The following is a 22,986-nucleotide window of genomic DNA, read 5'->3' on the forward strand; positions in this document are numbered from 1 at the left end:
TCCATACCTGAAGTGGTCCTCAGTGCTTGTTATCACCAGTATAGGCAGTTTTTACTTTCCAGTGTCCCAGCATCTCAGATCTACTGTGCAACTTGGAGATTGTTCCCTAGAGTGAACCCACATACCAGCAACTCTGTAGGACATTACAGCTGCATGTGTAAGTGTCCCCCAGGAACAAACAGTGGTACGAGTCTGGGGCTTTCCAGACCCTGCATTGTCTTGCCACAGTATTTGAGGAGGGAAAACAAACTTCTTCCACACTGTATGGGCTGCAGTGGTTTCATATTTAACTTCATGAAGTTGGACCCTTGTTAATTTTCTTACCTTGCATCAACTGATGTCACTGCTTTTGTATCAAATGTTTAACTTTTCTGGGGTGATAAGAGGGCCAGCTTTCTTGCTTTATATTGCTGAAGGCTGCTCTTACTTTGCATAGCATGTATCCCCGCACAGACTAAACATGATATCAATATTAAAATACATTGACTTAATATCATACTTTTAAAAAAGCAATCACATCATGTATTATATACAATTAATAAAGCTTCATTAATGTTCTTGGCTTTGCTCATTCAAGGGATGCAGTACTTTTGCCGCTATATTCTGTTAAAATGCTGACAGCATATCGACGTCAGCTTCGTTTGAGAATAGCATACTAATTTCAAACAGTCCAGTTTCTGTGCCAATCCTATTAAAGCTGTGACTGTACAGTGGTTAGTATTCTGTGGTTACATCTACATTGCAATTAAAAACCCGTGTCTGGCCCTTGCCAGCTGACTTAGGCCCTTGGGGCTTGGGCTAAGGGGCTGTTTCATTGCTGTGAAGTTGTTCAGGCTCAGGCTGGAGCCCGGGCTCCAGGACCCTGTGAGGTGGTAGCCTGAGCCCCATGAGTAGAGTCCAAGTCAGCTGTCAGGGGCCAGTTGCAGGTGTCTAATTGCAGTGTAAAGATACCCCATGTTGTGGCCACAGCAACCTCGATTCGAATCTCAGTCACAGCACCACTATGTTGGGATAGCCTCCAAGACCTCTTCCAGTTGGTTCCCCGAGAGCTCAGTTCTTCTCTGGTCTGGTCACTCAGGTTCCTTAGTTTGCCATACAGCAAAACTACACTTTGTTAATCAGACTCAAATGTAGAGGGTGGGTATAGGGTGTACCACCCATCCAAAGTTACACAGAACCCCCCCCTTACTTTATACACATTTACACATCACATTACATTTCCTAGACATTGCACCACATATTTGGGGATTGGCTTGGTTATTTTACAGGAACCAATCCCTGTGCAGCACCCACTGCCCAGACGCTGTCCCTGTTCAACTTTACTCTTTACCTCATCTTTATATCCCCAACTTTGCTTGCCCATTGTTATCTTTTTCTTAGTAAATGGTGCCCTGGGTGTTGCCCCTGTTATCTTAGCTAGCTCAGGCTGCTTTTAGCTTATTGACTCACTTATTTAACTGGGCACAAACATTCCATTTTCAGCCTACTGATCTAGTTACCTCCCTTGTTCTGTCTGCCAAGAAATGACGCCTCCCTCACATTTAATTAATTACATCAAGCCCAGGCATACACAAGCTAATGGACATACCCAAAATTGCTGACAGTCTCCCTTTTCTTGTCTGCCATTGTTGAAAGTTGCTCAGTTCTGCTCAGGATCTGTGGTCCAATCCAGAGACTGCTGTCGGACATCCTTGTCAAAAGCATATTCCTCTGAGATATCATGTGTCAGTCTTTCAGACACCCCTGGGCTGTGTCTTGGAGCAGTAGGCCAAGAAAATCCAACTGGGTGGCCTCATCCCAGCCATTTATTTGGGCAGCTTGTTCACAAAGATTCATCCAGCTGGACCAGATGTGGCCATCCCCTGTGTAAATTCCATGCATGAAGATGGGCCACTGTGTCTCTCCATCTGCACTGCCCTGTCTATTTCTACTCTCGGCGCTTAGGGGAACACAACGAACATCAGAGTTGTTCATTTCTGCCAACCAAGAAATCTTTGTACCTATGGAACCTGTCTCTTAAACTCTGCCAGCCAAATCTGTCAGTTGGCATCCCATCACTACCACTAGTGTAATTATTGTGGCTGCTCAGTATACCAAACCCCTAGGGTGCAGTAGCAAGCCAGGTGTACCACAACATGGAGGCAAGCATTGCAGATGTTTCAGCAGCTAGGCCTTGTAGGCGTTAACCGCGGTGGGTCCCCATACCAACTCAGACACATGGCTCAGTGAAAGCATATTTGACTAGGGCTGGCAGGAAAGAGAAAGGTTACCAATATCCAGGAGACAAAAAGACTTACACAGAGTTCAACATGAACAACAGCAGTTCTGTTGATTGGCCCCTAGGGACCCAGTTGTTTGCCTCCCTAGGGGCCAAGCAATTTAGAGTCAGGACCCTTCAGGCCTCAGGTGTCCTCCAGTTTCAGTTGCTGTTCCAGCAAATAGGGACTTTCGGATTCCAGGACAGGTTTGGTTAGTGTCTCTCATTAAGGCCCCTCCGCACTGGCTCCCTGCTTAGCCGCTGCTGCTCCCCCATATGTCCCACACAGACTTGCACCCAGCTGCATCATCCGGCAATCACAGCTTGTTCCATAGGCAGATCTGCCCACAGTTTGTGGGCTTCTCTCCAGCTCTCTGCTGCCAATTTTCCAAAGAAAGTCCAACCACTTCCTGGCTCAGGACCTTTCCCCTGACCAAGGGAAGTGCAGTGGGGAGGTGGCTTATGAACATGGTAGTCCCCTGCTTTGCAGATCGATCACAATTTCTCCTCACATAATTCTTTTGGGTTCTCATAAGGCCCTATGAAGTCTCCCACAAGCCATTACTTCAAATATTTGTGCCTGGAACTGGGAGTGAGTGAGTGAGTGAATGAATGAAGGGAGGGGAGGAAAAACTGCAAGTAAAAGAGTATAGCTACTGTGGGTACACTGGACAGTTATTTACATCAGCAGCTATCTCACCAGTGGAAGTACCAATGGTTCAGTTTTGTAGTGTAGATGCAGCCTGTTACAAACCCAGTTAAAGAATGATAGCACAGACAGGGCCTTAGACAGCTGAGAGCTGCAGCTAGATTTTAGCATATTGTAACATTGTTTCACTGCGTTAATTCTCCAGTCCTCCAAACAGTTCTCCAGGAAAAAAAACAAAAAACAAAAACAAAGTACAAACAATTTGAAAAAACAAACACCAGCAAAACAGAACCCCATTGAATCTATTTCTGTACATCCTAAAGGAACAATAAAAAGCATGAACAATGTTGATGTTGTTTGCAGTACTCCTTTCAAATAAATGGAGAAGAGAGGGAAAATATATTAGATTTCTATATCTATATAAAGCTTGATGACTGGTGAACAGGAAACCACACCTACATGACTCAGGAGAGAGGGAAAAAAAGCAGAACTAGAAGAAATACACAGGAAAATAAGACCTGGAGAGTAACTGGAAGGCAAAGACTTCTGAAGGACAGTAGAAGAGAAGGTGTTATGTGCCCTCCAGAAATGCAATACAAAGAAATTACATAACGTTTCAAGTCCACGGGCAGAAAAAAAGGAAAAACTGCACAGAAAAGGGGATGAAATTTGAGCTATCTGAACCACTGGGAGCCTGCTAGAGACACAGACCCCATATAGGTTACATTTGTTATTATCTTTTGTGGCGTAACAGTGGTATATACAGGATAATACATCTGCTTATTTTCAAATAGTAACAGAAATTCTAAGCTATAGTTACTTGGATACATACGCCTTTTGCCAGTGTTTAGAGCTGCAACCAACTGAGGATAAAATCTCACAAGCTACTTCTCAGTGTCTGACCCCCCTTTTCTAAGAAAGCTAAGTGAAAAGCTAACAAAAAGCCAGTCTGCAATATTATCTGGGACCAACAGGGCTATAACACAACACATCCTGTCAGCTGCCAGTGACCTTGATCACTCTCAGTCATGCTTCAGGCCAGGGCATGGTATGGAGAAATAGTGTTGCTCTGGGGGATGACCTCCTTGTGTCCATAGAAAGGGAAGTACATCCATGCTTCTCCTGCTGGATCTCTCTGTAGCATTGGCTACTGTTGTTCTCCTGCTGCTCCTGTTCTACCTTCCAGAAGCTGCAGGTGTGACCACAAACACCTTGCAATGTCTCAGGTCTTTACTCTCAGACCAAGCCTGGAGGATTATTATGGGATCACAGGTTCTGGAGGGGCAACAGTTCTTGAGTCTTATCAGGTTCAGTCCTGTCCCCCATGTTATTCCACTGGTGAAATAATGCCTGTGGTATGTGGACAACACCAAAATCTACTCACACATAGCACCACCTCTCCCACTGCTTAGACAAAATCAGCACCTTCATGAAGCATTAGCTGGCTAAAGCTAAACCTTGGCAACTCCAAGGTGGTGCTGGTAGAAAGAGGGAAGGGCTTTGAAGAAATGGCACTCTCTGGAACATCGCTTCCAGCATTTTGCTGTGATTTTTTTTTTTTTTGTCCATTTTGTTTCGCAAGACTGGTGTGTGAAAATATTTTGTCATTTCCTAATGTTTTTCTTTCCACGTGGTGGGAACTTGTACTGAACAGGTCTCTGAACTTGCCCGCACAAAATGTGTGTCTGCATAATTCACAACTGCATGCAGAGGAGAGTTAATACAATTGAAAATATGGCCCCCTGTATTCATAAGGAGATGGTAGTTAATCAAATATTCCAGATCATTTGTGGTCATTAGAGATCCCATGGCACTTTTTGTAGGGTGCTAACTGGCATCCTGGCTATCTTCCAACTTGCATAATTACATTCTGCCTGCTCAGATTGTCCTCTGCAGTTTCCTCTGGATTTGGCATCTTTCCTCATTTCCTGACCTAAACTGTTGTGCAGTGTTGCTGTGCACTGTTAAATGGCTGCTGTTTCCCAGCCAAGAGATGGATTTCAGTGCTGGGAGATGCATTCACATGGGTGTTATGAGGGTTAATTAGCTAATATTTGTAAAAATGCTTTAAAATTCTTGGATGAAAGGCACTATAGTGGTATAAAAGTATGGGGCCAGCTGTGCAAAGAATTGAGTGCTCTCCGTTCCCAGTGGCTTCAGTGAAACCACTGAATACAGACAGATCTCATCTAGTAATAAAGGAAGAGGAACCACCATTTTAGCTCCCAGGTTTATGGTTATTAATATGGACAGTGATAAAACGGCTGGAAAGAAAGGACTAGTAAGTCTCAAGATGAGACAGCCTTGAATTGATGGTGTTCAATCAGGTGATTCAAAAAGATATGGATCAAATTCTTTTTTCAGGTACACTCAGGCAATCACACTGTGAGGCAGGATCCATCCCATAATCTTCAAACAGACACATTAACTACTACTGCGAACTGTTGCATCAGCATTCTCTAAACTCTCAAACAGTTTTTCAAGCTGGAAGTTGTATTAAAAGATAAGAAAATAAAAATCAGATAGATGTGTTCAGGCAAGCTGGCCTGAAGAAGTTCATTGTCTCTCTATTTTTAATAAGCAGTTGAAACTGTTTTGCTTCTTCTGCTCTTTAGCAAGGAACAGCTGCTTTAGAAAGACTGGAAAACTGGAAGAAAGCAACTATGTTCTTATGAACATGAATGTGCAAAAGAGAAACACAGTATATCTGACGAAGACTATATATGAATGCTTCTTCTGTCACATTTGAGGCAAGTTGCATATTTTAAGCCATTAAGAACAACTACCTGTTATTTCTAGATAGGTTTTAGACAACTATGACATCCAAGGAGGAAAGAAGCATGGGTTAATGCCTAGAACAGGGAATGAGGAATCAGAGCTTCCTGGCTTTGTCAATTATTTGCTCTTTGGCCTTGATTAAGTTAGAGTTTAAAGGATTGTATTATTCTCTAAACAATCTCATATTTCTAATTAAAAACACTTCCTTGCCTCACAGGGAAGATGTCAGAATTAATGTTTAGAAAGCACTTGGAGATCCTTAGATGAAGGGTATCTGATACATACAACATATTGTATGTGTTCCTAAAACTAATGCTGTGACACGTTATAACGCTATAAGGGATATGCTAACTCAACGGCTTTTGCCAGGCTGCAATTGCAGAAGCCAAATGTAAGATCTGGTTACAAGTTTATATGAGTCCATAGTGTCGCTACTTTTCTGAAACCAAATAAATTACTATGTATATACATTCTCTTGCTTGATTTCTTATTCTCTCTGCAAGATCTGACAACTGGCTCCCAGTGTTTTTTCTATGAAAATAGCACAACTTAATTAAACATCTTGAGCTACTCACTAGCCTTAAGTAACAGATAATACCTGAAAAGAATAATCCAAGAGAGGTGACTTTTGGGTCTGATTCTCATTTACACTAATATCCTTTATAGGGGGAATGCATTACATTAGTGTTTTACACAACCAATGCATGGAAACAGGCACCATTAAAGAGACAATATCATCATTTTCTTGTTGCAGTGATTGGAAATTACCAATTTTTTGGCATCCCTTGCAGACAGAGCAATTAAACCAAGTTCTAGGAATACCCAAGATGCACCCCAGAGTCTGAATTTGCAGCTGACGTGAAAATAAAGCTTTCCAGGATTCCTGGGGTATCTCCCCTACTCACCAGCTAAAAGAAAATTTTGCTCATATATGGCATTTTGTACACTTTGGTGCATCTTAATGGGGAAAAGGAGCTCTTCAGAAATATTTCTATTGTTCCAACCAAATTACATTAATTTCTATTCCCCATTCCCTAAAGAGTGGACAGGGGGTTGGTGTGCTCCACTTCTACTTACAGGAAAGTTAAGCACAAAAAACGCAAATGAACAAACAAGTTTTTCTTAAAGTAAGCAACAGTTTATGAGCATGCTGCTGTTGTCGAAATGAACCCTGAGCATAGCTGTAAGGTACATAACATTGCTAGTGAATGAAGAAATAAACTGATAACAACAGAAGTGAACTGATGAAGTGAGCTGTAGCTCACGAAAGCTTATGCTCTAATAAATTGGTTAGTCTCTAAGGTGCTGTCAAGGTTCCTCCCCCACTCTGAACTCTAGGGTACAGATGTGGGGACCTGCATGAAAAACCTCCTAAGCTTATCTTTACCAGCTTAGGTCAAAACTTCCCCAAGGTACAAAATATTACCCCCATTATCCTTGGAATGGCCGCTACCACCACCAAACTAATACTGGTTACTGGGGAAGAGCTGTTTGGACGCGTCCTTCCCCCCAAAATACTTCCCAAAACCTTGCACCCCACTTCCTGGACAAGGTTTGGTAAAAAGCCTCACCAATTTGCCTAGGTGACTACAGACCCAGACCCTTGGATCTTAAGAACAATGAACAATCCTCCCAGCACTTGCACTCCCCCTTTCCTGGGAAATGTTGGATAAAAAGCCTCACCAATTTGCATAGGTGACCACAGACCCAAACCCTTGGATCTGAGAACAATGAAAAAGCATTCAGTGTTTTACAAGAAGACTTTTAATAAAAAATAGAAGTAAATAGAAATAAAGAAATCCCCCCTGTAAAATCAGGATGGTATATATCTTACAGGGTAATTAGATTCAAAAACATAGAGAACCCCTCTAGGCAAAACCTTAAGTTACAAAAAAGATACACAGACAGAAATAGTTATTCTATTCAGCACAATTCTTTTCTCAGCCATTTAAAGAAATCATAATCTAACACATACCTAGCTAGATTACTTACTAAAAGTTCTAAGACTCCATTCCTGTTCTGTCCCCGGCCAAGACGACTACAGACAGACACACAAACCCTTTGTTTCTCTCCCTCCTCCCAGCTTTTGAAAGTATCTTGTCTCCTCATTGGTCATTTTGGTCAGGTGCCAGCGAGGTTACCTTTAGCTTCTTAACCCTTTACAGGTGAGAGGAGCTTTCCCCTGGCCAGGAGGGATTTCAAAGGGGTTTACCCTTCCCTTTATATTTATGACACGCCCCCCCAAATCTCAGCTAGGGTGAAACACTGGCTGGGATTTCTTCCTGGAGCTCTAGGAAAAACAGAGTTAATAAGACACATGCATCTCTAAATATACTACCAAGTACATAAAGACTAACAATATTTTCCACATCTCAAGGACGATTTTAACCAGTTGATTCTGGGAAACTTTCACGGGAGAGTGCATCAGCCACTTTGTTAGAAGCTCCTGAGATGTGTTGGATGTTGAAATCAAAATCTTGGAGAGCTAAACTCCACCAAAGAAGTTTTTTGTTAGTTTCTTTGACGGTGTGAAGCCACTTTAGTGCAGCATGGTCGGTTTGCAGGTGGAAACGCCGTCCCCAAACATATGGGCGTAGCTTTTCCAGAGCGTAGACAATGGCATAACATTCTTTTTCAGTGACTGACCAGTTGCTTTCCCTCTCAGACAGTTTTTTGCTGAGAAACACTACAGGGTGGAATTCTTGATCAGGTCCTTTCTGCATTAAAACTGCTCCCACACCACGCTCGGATGCATCTGTGGTTACTAGGAACGGTTTGTCAAAGTCTGGGGCCCTTAGTACAGGGTCAGACATGAGTGTCGCTTTAAGCTTGTTAAAGGCCTTCTGACACTTTCCGGTCCACTGAACAGCATTTGGCTGTTTCTTTTTGGTTAGGTCTGTCAGTGGGGCAGCGATTTGGCTGTAGTGCGGTACAAATCGTCTGTAATAACCGGCCAAGCCTAAGAAGGATTGAACCTGTTTCTTTGACTTTGGGACAGGCCACTTTTGGATAGCATCCACTTTGGCCTGTAGGGGGTTGATAGTTCCTTGACCCACCTGGTGTCCAAGGTAAGTCACTCTGTTTAGGCCTATTTGACACTTCTTAGCCTTAACAGTTTGTCCTGCCTCCCTTATGCGCTCAAGGACTTTTTGTAGATGTTCCAGGTGGTCTGCCCAGGAATCCGAAAATATGGCCACATCGTCAAGGTAGGCGACTGCATATTCTCCTAATCCCGCTAGGAGACCATCTACAAGTCTTTGGAAAGTGGCGGGTGCATTTCGCAGCCTGAAAGGGAGTACATTAAATTCATACAGCCCGAGATGTGTGATGAAGGCTGACCTTTCCTTGGCAGATTCATCTAGCGGTACCTGCCAGTACCCCTTGGTTAAGTCCAAGGTAGAGATGAACTGGGCCCTTCCCAGTTTCTCTAATAGTTCATCTGTGCGTGGCATGGGATAGTTGTCTGGGCGAGTTACAGCATTTAGCTTACGGTAGTCCACGCAAAAACGTATTTCCCCATCTGGTTTGGGAACTAGAACCACTGGAGATGCCCATGCACTTTCAGAGGGGCGGATTACACCCATCTGTAACATATCCTGAATCTCCCGTTCTATAGCAGTTTTAGCTTGAGGAGACACCCGGTAAGGTTGGACCCTAATTGGGTGAGCATTACCTGTGTCAATGGAGTGGTATGCCCGTTCAGTCAGTCCTGGGGTGGCTGAGAACGTTGGCGCGTAGCTAGTGCACAGCTCCTGGATCTGCTGTCGCTGCATACGCCCAAGGGTCATGGAGAGGTTCACCTCTTCCACACCACCAGCACATTTCCCTTCGTAGTAGACACCTTCAGGCCACTCAGCGTCGTCTCCTCCCTGGGCTGTAAACTGACAAACCTTTAATTCTCTGGAATAAAAGGGCTTTAGAGAATTAATATGATACACCTTAGGCTTTCGGTTGGAGGTGGGGAATGCTATGAGATAATTAACAGCTCCCAGGCGCTCCTGGACCACGAATGGCCCTTCCCACGATGCTTCCATTTTATGGGCCTGGAGCGCCTTTAAGACCATGACCTGGTCTCCTACTTTGAAGGAACGCTCTCTGGCATGTTTATCATACCAGGCTTTTTGCTCTTTTTGAGCATCCTGTAAGTTTTCTCTAGCAAGGGCTAAAGAGGTTCGGAGGGTGGTTTGTAGGTTGGTTACAAAGTCCAGAATGTTAGTTCCTGAAGAAGGTGTAAATCCCTCCCATTGCTGCTTCACCAACTGCAATGGCCCCTTAACCTCACGGCCATATACAAGTTCAAATGGGGAAAACCCTAAACTGGGATGTGGTACAGCTCTGTAGGCAAAGAGCAACTGCTGCAATACTAGGTCCCAATCATTGGAGTGCTCATTTACGAATTTACGTATCATGGCCCCCAAAGTTCCATTAAACTTCTCCACCATGCCATTTGTTTGATGATGGTAAGGAGTGGCAACCAAGTGATTTACCCCATGAGCTTCCCAAAGGTTTTTCATAGTTCCTGCCAGGAAATTAGTCCCTGCATCTGTGAGGATGTCGGAGGGCCAACCTACCCTGGCAAAAATGTCTGCTAGTGCCTGGCACACACTTTTAGCCCTGGTGTTGCTTAGAGCTACTGCTTCCGGCCATCGGGTGGCAAAATCCATGAAAGTCAGTATGTACTGCTTTCCTCTGGGTGTCTTTTTCGGAAAAGGACCCAGAATATCCACAGCTACTCGCTGAAATGGAACTTCAATGATGGGGAGTGGCTGGAGAGGAGCTTTGACCTGGTCTTGGGGTTTTCCCACTCTTTGGCACACCTCACAAGACTGGACATAGGTAGAAACATCCTTGCCCATTCCCTCCCAGTGGAATGACCCCCCCAAACGGTCTTTGGTCCTGTTCACCCCAGCATGGCCACTAGGGTGATCATGGGCTAAGCTCAAGAGCTTGGCCCGGTATTTAGTTGGAACTACCAACTGTCTCTGAGGATGCCAGTCTTCCTGGTGTCCCCCAGAAAGAGTTTCCTTGTATAAAAGTCCTCTTTCTACAACAAACCTGGATCGATTAGAAGAGCTGAGAGGCGGTGGGTTGCTCCGTGCCGCCGTCCAAGCTCTCTGGAGGCTTTCATCTGCTTCCTGTTCGGTCTGGAACTGTTCCCTTGATGCTGGAGACATCAGTTCCTCATGGGATTGTGGACCTAGGCTTGGTCCCTCTGGAAGCGATATAGGGGATGGAGCTGTTTCTGTTGACTGTGAACCGCTCTCCGCTGGTGCACTATGTTGGGATTCAGGCTCCGGCTGAGCCTCTTGTGTAGGGTTATCGGCTGCTGCCAGTTCAGGTTCGGTGGGGCCCTCTGGTGTTGAGGTTGCAAGTACTGGATTCAGTGCTGACACGGGGTCTGGTGTTGGTTGTTCGGCTGGTTCCGGTTCTGGGACTGGTTCCGTCTGGGTCTCTGGGACTGGATCCACTACTGCTGTTGCAGACATTGGCCTGGGGTCCAGGTCCATCACCTCTGACTGGGTCCTGATAGAAGTTTCCGGAACAGAGCTAGGCCTCACGGCTTGTTTAGCCTGGTTGCGGGTGACCATTCCCACCCTCTTGGCCTGCTTCACATGATTGGCCAAGTCTTCCCCCAACAGCATGGGGATGGGATAATCATCATAGACTGCAAAAGTCCACATTCCTGACCAGCCCTTGTACTGGACAGGCAACTTGGCTGTAGGCAAATTGAAAGAGTTGGACTTGAAGGGTTGAATCGTCACTTGGATCTCTGGGTTGATTAAATTGGGGTCCACTAAGGAAGCATGGATAGCTGACACTTGTGCTCCGGTGTCCCTCCACGCGGTGACCTTCTTCCCACCCACACTCACAGTTTCCCTCCGCTCCAAGGGTATCTGGGAGGTATCTGGGCCTGTGGACCTCTGGTGTGATTCCGGTGCAATGAACTGTAATCTGTTGGGGTTCTTGGGGCAGTTGGCCTTTACATGCCCCAGCTCGTTACACTTAAAACATCGTCCAGCTGACGGGTCACTGGGGCGAGGAGGGTTGCTGGAGAACGGGGTGGTGGGACGATAAGGGGTCTGGAGGGTTCTTTGGGAGGTAGGTGGGGCTTTGGGCGGCCCCTGGTAATAGGGTGTGGTCTGGGGTGGTCCCTTCTGGTCTCCGCTCCAACTGCGACCAGTTTTCTTCTTCTCTGCCACCTCCACCCATCTGGCTCCAATCTCTCCTGCCTCAATTACAGTTTTGGGTTTCCCATCTAGGATGTATCTTTCTATTTCCTCAGGAACACCCTCTAAGAATTGTTCCATTTGCATTAGGAAGGGCAAATTTACTGGAGATTCAACACTTGCTCCTGATATCCAGGCATCCCAATGTTTTACAATGTGGTAGGCATGTCGGGTAAATGACATGTCTGGTTTCCACCTTAGGGCTCTGAACCTCCGACGAGACTGCTCGGGTGTTATCCCCATTCTGACTCTCGCCTTGGATTTAAACAGTTCATACTTGTTCATGTGTTCTTTAGGCATTTCAGCTGCCACCTCAGCTAAGGGTCCACTGAGCTGCGGCCTCAGCTCTACCATGTATTGGTCAGTAGAGATGTTGTACCCAAGGCAGGCCCTTTCGAAGTTTTCTAAGAAGGCCTCAGTATCATCACCTGCCTTGTAGGTGGGGAACTTTCTGGGATGGGAAGTGGTACCTGGAGAAGGATTACTAGGGTTTGTTGGTATATTCTGCTGGGCCTTTATCCTCTCCATCTCCTCCACATGCTTCCTCTCTTTTTCCTTCTCCTCCTCCTTCAGCCGCATGAGTTCTATCTGTCTTTCATGTTCCCTTTGTTTTTCCTCAGCCTGAAATTTGGCTAATTCCAGCTGTAGTCGAGCTGAGGATTTGGCCATTCTAACCTCTCTGTTTTTAACTAACTTTACACCCGAGGTTTAGAAATAAACAAACAAAACTTGGCTGTAAAATTTTGCTGTGCTGGAATAGAATACCTATTCTCTGATAGTGATTGTCAGCCTACAGAAAAAGACAATTCCCTTGTCTCTGCTCTGGGCCCAAATTAAAGCAAAAACCCTCCAACTACTTGGAAACCTGCTTACCCAGCCCAAAGAAGAAAAAAATTTCTTTTCAAACCTGTGCTCCTTGTAAAACAAAAAAAAAAATCAAAATCCTAAAAAAAACCCTGCCACTTTTGTCTCCAGGCAAATGGGTAGAGCACACACCCCCTATTTACTTTTAGGAAGAAAAGAAAAAAAAAAAAAAACCTCTGGGTTGGAAGACTGTGAATTTCCCTGCAGGAGTTAAGTACCCTGCCTCCAGGCAAAGAAAACCTGCAATTCACAAGATAATCCCCTTTTGTCTCTGCTTGGCCACAAAGCAGAGAGAAACCAAGCTGCTTTCAGTTTCAAAGCTGCCTTCTGGACTTCCTAAAAATTCCTTTTTAAAATCTGTATTTCTAGTTCAAAAAATCTCAACTGGATCTCAAAATGATTTCAGGTTAATCCCACCACTGTGCCACCATGTCAAGGTTCCTCCCCCACTCTGAACTCTAGGGTACAGATGTTGGGACCTGCATGAAAAACCTCCTAAGCTTATCTTTACCAGCTTAGGTCAAAACTTCCCCAAGGTACAAAATATTACCCCCGTTATCCTTGGAATGGCCGCTACCACCACCAAACTAATACTGGTTACTGGGGAAGAGCTGTTTGGACGCGTCCTTCCCCCCAAAATACTTCCCAAAACCTTGCACCCCACTTCCTGGACAAGGTTTGGTAAAAAGCCTCACCAATTTGCCTAGGTGACTACAGACCCAGACCCTTGGATCTTAAGAACAATGAACAATCCTCCCAACACTTGCACTCCCCCTTTCCTGGGAAATGTTGGATAAAAAGCCTCACCAATTTGCATAGGTGACCACAGACCCAAACCCTTGGATCTGAGAACAATGAAAAAGCATTCAGTGTTTCACAAGAAGACTTTTAATAAAAAATAGAAGTAAATAGAAATAAAGAAATCCCCCCTGTAAAATCAGGATGGTATATATCTTACAGGGTAATTAGATTCAAAAACATAGAGAACCCCTCTAGGCAAAACCTTAAGTTACAAAAAAGATACACAGACAGAAATAGTTATTCTATTCAGCACAATTCTTTTCTCAGCCATTTAAAGAAATCATAATCTAACACATACCTAGCTAGATTACTTACTAAAAGTTCTAAGACTCCATTCCTGGTCTATCCCCGGTAAAGACCAGCATATAGACAGACACACAGACCCTTTGTTTCTCTCCCTCCTCCCAGCTTTTGAAAGTATCTTGTCTCCTCATTGGTCATTTTGGTCAGGTGCCAGCGAGGTTACCTTTAGCTTCTTAACCCTTTACAGGTGAGAGGAGCTTTCCCCTGGCCAGGAGGGATTTCAAAGGGGTTTACCCTTCCCTTTATATTTATGACAGGTGCCACAAGTACTCCTTTTCTTTTTGCGAATACAGACTAACACGGCTGTTACTCTGAAACCAACAGAAGATAGTTAGTTAATAGCTCAGTCTATTGCTGCCCACTGCTGCAAACAGTCCCAGGTGGTGAAGGGGGGGAAACAATCAGCCACATCAAGGGGCAAAGAGCAGGTCTGGTTGGTAAGTGGGGTGGTGGAGCGGGCAGCGATGATGGTGGGGGTGGTGATGGGGGGGAGCAGATGGGCAAGGGGGAGAGCGCCACACCTCTCTCCCTTGCTTCCCACAGCAGCAATAAAGTCACCCCCCCCCCAGAAGCAGAGATGTCAAAAGTCACTCACTTTGTAAATAAACCCCCTCCACAATGTCCCTCCACGGGAGTCCTCTTCTTCCTCCTCCCCGACAGCAGCAGCAGTTCCCACAGCAGCAGTAGCGAGCAGCAATCAGCTGGCCAGGCAGGAGGGACCCATAGATGGTAACGATGGTGGCCTCCTGGCTTCTCCCTCTAGAGGCTGACTGGGGAAATAGGCACAGCTGGGGCCATGCCCAAAACGGACCACAGCTGGCCCTTATAAAAGGGCTGTAAGAGTCTCCTCTAGCTGTGGAGAGAGATGGGTCTGGTGTGCCAGGGTACCCGAAGTGAAGCAGGGCTGGGGAAGGCCAGAGGAGCTGGGAGGCTCCATGCTGGAAAAGTCCCAGGCTGCAGGCCTGGCAGATGGCCTAAGACAGGGTACTGGGGTTGCAACAGGGCAGCCCAAGGGTAGGTGGAGGCAACAGGTCCAAACCCCCCTTGCCTGTGATGAGTGGCTTGTATGCTGCAGTCTGCCCCAGTGAATAGGGGCTAGGTGGTGACTGGCAGTAGCCATATACTGAGGTGAGGTGGGGATAGGGGGTTCCCTGGGGAGGGGAGACCCAGAGATTGTGGGGGTACTGCCAGGGCACAGGACCCAAGGGAAAGGGGCACCGGGGTCTGGGAGGGAGATGGGGGGCTAGTGACAGGCAAGACACTGGCCGACAGAGGGCGCTCCAGAGGCTGGCGAGCTAATTCCCTGGACAACCAGCAGGAGGCACCGCCAGATGAGTCTTGCATCGTTATAGTCCCCTATAATGCAGTGACCCAAATGTTCAGCACTGTATAATATGGTAAATAAACATGTGTTATGCCCTAATAAAGCATTTTTCATCTGAGGTTCTTAAAGCACTTTACAAAATAGTAATGATAATGAGCCCCTTTTACAGCTGGGAAACAGGCACAGAGAGGATAAAGAGCTGCTGAAGGTCACAGAAGAGCAAGAAACAGAGCCCAGATCTTCTGACTTCTTGGTCCCCGTCCCCATTGATAGACCACACTACTTAAAGTGTAGCACAGCCTTGGGGAAGGGATTCCTTTCCCGATCTTGAGATCAGCTTGTCCTTTTCTACAGTTAAAATTGCTACCAAAATATATATAGATATAAAAATGTGTATAATAACATCAAGGAAACAATAGTACAATCATGTGCAACTTGCTCCCTGTGCTCAGTTATTTTGTTACATGTATTTACTCCTCTAGCTTTCCTAAAAACAATTTTTTTTTAACACAAGGAGCTTTTTAGTCTCTAAGTCGCCACAAGGACCCCTCATTGTTTTTGCTGATACAGACTAACACGGCTACCACTCTGAAACCTGTCATGTTTTTTATGGCAGCTTTCAAACATCTGAAGACCGCTATCATGTCCTCCATTAATCTTCTTTTTTCCAAACTAAACATACCCAGTCACTTCAGCCTTTGCTCGTATGGCTTGAAATTCCATCCCTTTGATCATCTTTGTCACTCATCTATGGATCCTTTCCAGCTTCTCTACATCCTTTCTATACATTGGTGACCAAAATTGGACACAGAACTCCACTAAGGCCTAACCAGCGTTGAGTAGAGCAGAACTATTACCTCCCATGACTTGCATGCTATGCCTCTGTTAATGCATCCTAAAATTGCATTTGGTTTTTTTTCGCAACAGCGTCACATTGCTAACTCATGTTGAGGGTTCAGAGTAACAACCGTGTTCGTCTGTATTCGCAAAAAGAAAAGGAGTACTTGTGGCACCTTAGAGACTAACCAATTTATTTGAGCATAAGCATCCGATGAAGTGAGCTGTAGCTCACGAAAGCTTATGCTCAAATAAATTGGTTAGTCTCTAAGGTGCCACAAGTCCTCCCTTTCTTCATGTTGAGGTTGTGATCCATCACAACTCCCAGATCCTTCTCAGTAGTGTAGCTGCCAAGCCAGTTTTCCCCCATTCTGTATTTGTGCATTTGGTTTTTCTTCCCTGGGTGTAGCACCTTGCATTTGTCTTTGTTGAATTTCATTTTGTTGTCTTTACTCCAATTCTCCATTTTATCAAGCTCCCTCTGAATTTTAGCTCTGTCCTCCAAAGTATTGGCACCCACCCACAACCTTTGTGTCATCTACAAACTTGATCAGTCTGCTCTCTATACCTACATCCACGTCATTAATAAAGATGTTAAACAACACCGGACCCAGAACAGATCCCTGTGGAACCCCACTTGAGACCTCCCTCCAATCTGACATCATTCAATTAATAATTCTTTGTTTACAGTTGTTTAACCAGTTTATGTATCCACATAATGGTAAAAAGCTCCTTGTGCAGCCACATTGGCCTCCCGTGGTGGTTCTTATCTTTCCTCTGCATCAGAATAGCTTGGTTTTGAGCCTCTAGTATTACATCTTTTAGGAACTGCCAGCCCCCTTCATCTCCTTTTTCTTCCTAATTGGTCTTTTCATGCGACCATGCCTACTATATCTCCAAAGTGTACAGTATTCCATACTTCAGCTAACTTCAATCCCACCTAGAACCCTGGGCAATTACTTGGGCAGCTAGCCCATGCTGAAGCCTGCTCTGTTGTGGTTTTACTGCTCCAGAACCTGAGCTAACTAGGTGAAAGCTAGCTCAGGAATGTCTACTTGAGCTGTAATCACACCCTGTGATTGTGACACAGCCCTAGGGTGTCATCTAAGAATGGCCCTAGGTTTAGCACAAGGTGTTTCTCAGTCTCATTATTTTCTATAACAAAAGCTTTCTAATTGTCTGAACAGGCCTACCAGCTAGTGTTAGTAATGTGGGTACTCCATTTTTGTTTTGTGTCACTTACTCTCTATGCGTTTTGCCTTATATGCAAATGTTAATACTATTGTAGTTATGGGACCATATCACAGTTATGATGCGTCTTAACAGATCAACTCTGGGAGGTATGGTGATAAGAAGAGTAGAGGTATCACAGACCAAACTGTTCTGTCCTCAGCAGCTGGGATTACTGGCTGGTGTTCGAAACACAGAAGGGTGAGGTTACTATGATGAAATGCCTACGATCCAGGAAGCATTCCTTCCCCTTTCTTCGTGAAGTCTTTTCTGGAATGCTTTCCTGTTCTTCATTAGGCAGATATATGGCAGTCTCTGGGAATGGATTCACAATCCCCTACATAGCCAAGAAAACTAGTACAAGTTCTTGGCCTCTGAGTGCCCGCGTTGTGAGTAAAGTGAATGGGATCAGATACCCCATTCTGTGGCTGCGCATGTGTGGGAAATGGCCAGACATTTCAAAATGCATCCCAGCAAATGTTTTAGAGGAGGGAACATGTGTAATTAAAAAATAGTTAAGGAGCTTGATTCTCTGCAGAGTCCAAGCTCAGGTCACAGCTCTCTGTTTCTCAGCCAGCTAGCCCCAGTGCAAGATAAAGCTTCAGAGGGACAGCTGGGACCCTCAGGGACCTTATTACTATGCAGAATGAGGCCTAGTGGGGCTCTACTCCTCCATTCCCTCTCCCCACTGCTTTCCCACCCCCAACATGACTCCTCCCTCCCCTATAAATGGGGATAAGGATTACAGCACAGGAGCAACCTCCATGTGATTTATACCAGTGGAGAGTCCCCCCTTTGCGGGAGGGATACTCTCGTGGCAATCCCCAATCATGTTAGGTTCATTTTGCACTTCATAAGGGCACCAAGTGAACTTGGCAGACCTTGAGAATCTGGCCCAGCCTTTCCCTGTAGCTTTTCCATTATCTTACAGGCCTGTGCGAGTAATGAAGGAAAGCACATGAGTGTAAGAAGCTTCTCATCTCTAAAGGAAGCTAAAAATCACCAACCCACAGTTTGTCAAGAACGCCATCAAAACATCCATTTCTTTATGTTCAGCCCAAAACACCTAAAAACCCAATCTTAGCAATTCAAGGACACGACTGAAAGGTGATAGACACATAAGAAATCAATTTGCCATCAAATATGTCAACTGCTTCTCGTCAGATAACAGGGAATTATTTAAAACACTCTCATCAAAATCTACAGCAGCATCTTCATGGAGAGGAGCTTCCTTTTGGCCTAATTGTGCTTGATAGGAAAATCATCATCATAGTAAAAAAAATGGTTGTAGTTTTAATCTTTTATATGCTTAAATTTTGCCAGAAAGGACAGAGAAAGCCAGCGATGAAAAATTCATGGCATAGTGTCAATAACTTTCCTTTGTGATATTGGGTAGTTTTACTAAAAGTTAATTTTAACATTGTATCTTACCCTGGCTTCTGCATACTGTACATTCCCAGAGTCACTGTGAGTGTCCTAGCTGGGGTAGACGAAGCAACCAGTTATTTAACTGGGGTAGATTTCAGAAATATATGGAATATCTTTAGGATATGTAATTGAGTTCAGTGGCTAAATTAATAAATGCATAGATTTTAAGCTCAGAAGGCACCATAGTGATCATCTAGTCTGAGCTCCTGCCTGACACAGGCCATAAAATTTCACCCAGGGGTTCTTGCATTGAGCCCAATAACTTCTGGTTGAACCAGAGCGTATCTGTGAGAAAGACACCAAAGCATGATTTAAAGATTCCAAGAGCTGCAAGCTCCACCACATCCCTTTGTAAACTGTTCCAATGGGTAATTTAGAAAGTCTGATAAAATAACTCAGCAGACTGGAAGTTGTTTCAAATAATTCCTGTCAAGGTTCCTCCCCCACTCTGAACTCTAGGGTACAGATGTGGGGACCTGCATGAAAAACCTCCTAAGCTTATCTTTACCAGCTTAGGTCAAAACTTCCCCAAGGTACAAAATATTCCAAGCGTCGTCCTTGGATTGGCCTCTACCACCACCAAACTAATACTGGTTACTGGGGAAGAGCTGTCTGGACGCGTCTTTTACCCCCAAAATACTTCCCAAAACCTTGCACCCCACTTCCTGGACAAGGTTTGGTAAAAAGCCTCACCAATTTGCCTAGGTGACTACTGACCCAGACCCTTGGATCTTAAGAACAATGAACAATCCTCCCAACATTTGCACCCCCCCTTTCCTGGGAAATGTTGGATAAAAAGCCTCACCAATTTGTATAGGTGACCACTGACCCAAACCCTTGGATCTGAGAACAATGAAAAAGCATTCAGTTTCTTACAAGAAGACTTTTAATAAAAATAGAAGTAAATAGAAATAAAGAAATCCCCCCTGTAAAATCAGGATGGTAGATATCTTACAGGGTAATTAGATTCAAAAACATAGAGAACCCCTCTAGGCAAAACCTTAAGTTACAAAAAAGATACACAAACAGAAATAGTTATTCTATTCAGCACAATTCTTTTCTCAGCCATTTAAAGAAATCATAATCTAACACATACCTAGCTAGATTACTTCTAAAAGTTCTAAGACTCCATTCCTGGTCTATCCCCGGTAAAGACCAGCATATAGACAGACACACAGACCCTTTGTTTCTCTCCCTCCTCCCAGCTTTTGAAAGTATCTTGTCTCCTCATTGGTCATTTTGGTCAGGTGCCAGCGAGGTTACCTTTAGCTTCTTAACCCTTTACAGGTGAGAGGAGCTTTCCCCTGGCCAGGAGGGATTTCAAAGGGGTTTACCCTTCCCTTTATATTTATGACAACTCCTGCCCTGCATCCCTGAGATGTACTCTTTAATGCTTATAATGCGCAATTAGATTCTCGATGTATGGTGCTATTGTATGACAAGCTAGTGGCTTTGTTCACTATGGATCTCGGGAAAACTGTAATGAATTGCGAAAACCATTTCCTATTCTGTGGCATTCTTCATGAGAGAACTAATGTAATCCACATTACTCTATACTGCAGCACTTGTTTTGGGGTTTTTTTGGGGGGTGGGGAGGAGTTGTCTTATAGAAGGGGAGAGAAGTATTGGGGAGGAGACATTGATTTGTTTGTAATACTCTTTCTCTGCATATGTGCAGAGGACAGGACAGGGCAACTCAGCTAGAAGGGCCCAGAGGCATCCAGAAGTAGAGTGGGGCAGTTACTGGACATTCTTGATGGCTGTTTCCAAAGCCATGAAGAAAGGTTTTCATTCAGGGCAAGCAGTCTTGCAGGTTCCATATAGTCACCATTTGAGAGCTGAGCCAATCAGAACTCAGGAGCGGAAAGATTATTGATAGAACTGGTCCGAAACATTTTGATAAAATTTTTTTTAACCAAATTTACCAATTTGTGAAAATGGAAACATTCCATGGGGCCATGTTGACTTTGACAAAATTACCCCCCAGGCAGGTTTCTGTTGGAAATCTGTCTGGTTTCCTGCTACCGTGCCAACCTGGCTTCTCGTCAGCCTGAACTCCCAGGACTTCCAGGCACTTGGTGGGTTGATGGGGAGTGTGGAAGCCCTGGCAATCCCAACGACCAGGCTCACAGCTCTTCAGGAGCCTGGCCTCCCAAGGTCCCTGCCTCTGGAACAGCCCACCAGGCAGCCTGCCATAGAACTGCCACTCCCACGGCTTCCAGGGTCTCCAGCTCTAGGACAGCCCACCAAATGGGCTGCCTCAGAGCCAGGGATCTCAGCAGAGCTGGGTGGAGAATGGTAACTCTGTTCCACTGAGAATTCTGGACCTGTGAGGCGAGTGTGAGTGGAGCCTTTGTCACCCCTACAGGGTCGGTGAAATTTACATTTCGCTCTCAGCTGATTGCTTTAAACACGGATTCTATCTCCATTAAAGAGAGAACAGGGCAGTAATGAATGAGCTGAGGGGGGTTGTACATTCTTTCTTTACTTAACTGAGCTTATGGGGAAAAGAGAGTGCCCTACAGAGGGAAAACCTTACATACATTCCCTGGATTTCTATATTTTATATGCTGATTCTAATGCCTGTACCACTTTGGATACAGCCCACAGATTTCTGTTTCCCCAGCAGCTGAAGGGACCAGTCAGCTACTAGCCAAAGTGTTGGAATGCTGCTAGCTAAACGAATCCCTGGACTCGCATGTTGACAAGGCTCTGAAGTGTTTAGAAAAGAACAGAGATGCTGTCATTCTTCTCAAGCTCTGAAGAATCTAGCTGACACACACTATGTATTATGGCCATGTTATAGAGACCAAGAAACCATCTCAGAGAAGATCAGAGGGGAATATATGTGCTGAAGTATAGAAATATAAATGTTATGTTGATACTTCCCCACTTTCTTGCTGTTACATATGTGAATATATGTATGAGGACTAGTAGATTTACTACCTAATAACTTTTGTTTAAGAATTATTCACAAACGTTCCAAAGTCTATTTCCAAATGTTCTGCGTGTATTAAATGTTTGTTTACTATTAAATTGTGTGGTATTCTCTCTGATGCCAACTGGGAACGGTTACTAACGACAATCAGCTGAGTGATGGCATGGGTGCAGCTGTCCAAAATGGACATTGAACTGGAGGCTGCTGCATTTGCATGTAATCTGAACCCCTGGACATAAGTGATCATTTAAGAGTGAAGGCTGTAGGGATTTAACTTGTATGACATAAATATTTATGATTCATATCAAATTATTCACAGTTTGTTCTACAGTATTTCCTGCGGGGGGTGGAGAAAACAAACTGCCCATGTTTATGCTTGATGCTTTAGAGGGTATAGCACTCTGCATACAATTTTACAAGAACTGCTACTGCATCCGATGAAGTGAGCTGTAGCTCACGAAAGCTTATGCTCAAATAAACTGGTTAGTCTCTAAGGTGCCACAAGTCCTCCTTTTCTTTTTGCCACCCTCAGGAGATTCTTGGGATCATAAGGCACCTTGAGTTTAACCTTGATTGAAAGTGAAAGTTAAAAAAAAAAAAAAAATTCAAGCCGGCGGTGTAAACCCCCCGGAAGCTGGGGAAATCAGGACATATTGATACCAGTCAACTGAAATGAATCAGAATAAAACAGTAGCAAAGACAAGCTTTTGAGATTAAAGAAGCTATTTAATCAAACACAAAGAAAGGGAAACCTACTGCCTACATTTAAAATGATCTCTCTCGGCACCAACTCAAGAGATATGGGTGGCTTCCCCTATTTGCTGCAGTTTGAAATCAGTTTAAAAAGAAATGAAATTAATTCTTGACCTCAGTTAAAATGCTCTGTAGCGCCCGCTCCCTTGGAAAATTCATGTCACCATTTCTGAGAACCAAGGGCGGCAGACCCTGCCCAAAGGGGGCGGGCGGGTGCACGGGGGCAAGTGGAGGGTCTGCAGCACAGCACACCACAGCTGCTCTGGCTACTTAGCTGGGCTTCAGCTGCTGGCCTGAGGGACTCGGGGGGAAGCGGAGGGGGCAGGACCCCTGCAGAAAAGCGAACAGGACAGGCTTGTCCACTTTTGAAAGTAGGAGGGCTCTGGCCCCCTGATTCCCCCCATTCTGGGGCCCCTGCTGAGAACTGAAGTGGCTCGCCAGAGGGATGGCTGAACTTTCATTGTGTTTATAACCCTTCTGCCAGGTCGAGTCAGCAGCAGCCAGAGCTGGGTTCAATGTCTAGGGGTTTCTTTTAACAACAGAAAATAGAACTGGCTTGAGCCCTCACCCAGCAATCTGGGAAAACTAAACACTGCC

The sequence above is a fragment of the Lepidochelys kempii genome, chromosome 3 (genome assembly GCF_965140285.1).
Source record: "Lepidochelys kempii isolate rLepKem1 chromosome 3, rLepKem1.hap1, whole genome shotgun sequence".
NCBI classification, from domain to species: domain Eukaryota; kingdom Metazoa; phylum Chordata; order Testudines; family Cheloniidae; genus Lepidochelys; species Lepidochelys kempii.